The 1,515-nt window shown below is 24.6% G+C and overlaps 1 long non-coding RNA gene across 1 annotated transcript; it reads right to left on the reverse strand.

Moving 5' to 3' along the window:
- On the reverse strand, window positions 1-992 carry LOC18099503 (uncharacterized). Its single transcript, XR_002978551.2, has 2 exons — window positions 826-992; window positions 1-388 (listed from the first exon to the last, which is right to left on the reverse strand). It is a non-coding gene; the product is annotated as an uncharacterized LOC18099503 (long non-coding RNA).
- Window positions 993-1,515: the final 523 nt, after the last annotated feature.

Here is a 1,515-nt window from a genome sequence, read left to right on the forward strand (position 1 = left end):
TTCAAAGTTACAAACATAATACCATTGCTTTATATTTGTTTTGATTATACATTACTACGTACTTAACAATTCTTCAACTTTATATCTATCTTATTGTAAAACTGAACAAATTTTAATTAACATCTGCATAGTTTACAAAACAAAACTTAATAACATACAAATCGAGATGTCATATTTATGTTAGATGACATCTTAGATACTTGCGTTCTTCTCTTGAAGTTTCTAGGTTGTTCTCCTCTTAAAATTTTAAGATAGAGACTTCTGAACTATCTGGTTTTTGGATCTTTGTTGAACACAAGTTTGAAGTATTTTCTTGCTCAAATGAGTATTTCATAGTCTTCCACAATATTTGCCATGCATGTCTCTTGCCATGTCTTCCCTGCAAAACCTTAATAACATACATATCAAAAAGAGAAATTCAGTCGTATCAGGTAAGAGAGTATCATTGTGCATGTGTTGCTAATGAAAGCCATATATATATATTTATATATATATATATATATATATATATATATATATATATATATATATATATATGGGTGAGATTCTTCTGAAGTTTCTTTTCTGGGTCAAAGAATATGGCATCTAAATTGTGAAAAATTGAAAATTTAAGCTGTTAAAAGGAAGGAGAAATGTAGTAAAGATATCATTATGCTTGCTTTTACTATATATAATCGTATGAGATATTATCAGATTTTCTTAAAATCTGGGCCAAAAATAAGGATTTTCTCAAACTCTTCGTGCAATCTAATTTAAAACATCAAATAATAATAATAATATATAGTAGTACGTAGTAGTAGTTGTTCTTGAGGAACTTAAAGTTACCTGGTTTTTTTTCTTTTCTTCATCTTCTTCTACTCTCACACTTTTGGAAGAGAAGTGTTCAAAAGAACTCAGAGGAGATAGGATTGTTGATATGATGAAGCATGAGGTGCGTTGGTCCTCTATTTATGAACGCGGTGGTGGGATAGAACAAATTATTGTCCTACAATATTTAACTTCGGTATATATTTTTCCCTTTTCTTTTGTTTTTCGATATATATATATATATATATATATATATATATATATATATATATATATATATATATATATATATATCTTATTCTTTACTCATTGAATAATATAATTATTTAAAAATACAAAAAATTTTTTTATTAAAAATAACATTTTTAGAGCTTTAAAATTGAAATAAATTATAAATATCTCAGGATCGAGTGCTTTATATAACTTTTTTTATGTTATTTAGAATTTCATGAGGTGTACACATTTGAAAAAAATAAAAAAAAATAAGATTAACCTATATTTGAAGATTCATTCTAAAAATAATCTCTAAGAATTTTATCAACATTAATTTTTTTAATTGGCGATAGGGTTAAATTTATTTACTATTATTGTTAATATATGTATTATAATTTTAGCAACTCAGTATTGTACTGAAAATAAAATAGTTTATTAAATATTTTTTTTAAATATGCTTTAATATATATGGTTATGTGTGTGTATCATAGCACA

The sequence above is a fragment of the Populus trichocarpa genome, chromosome 17 (assembly GCF_000002775.5).
Source record: "Populus trichocarpa isolate Nisqually-1 chromosome 17, P.trichocarpa_v4.1, whole genome shotgun sequence".
Taxonomy (NCBI): Eukaryota; Viridiplantae; Streptophyta; class Magnoliopsida; order Malpighiales; family Salicaceae; genus Populus; species Populus trichocarpa.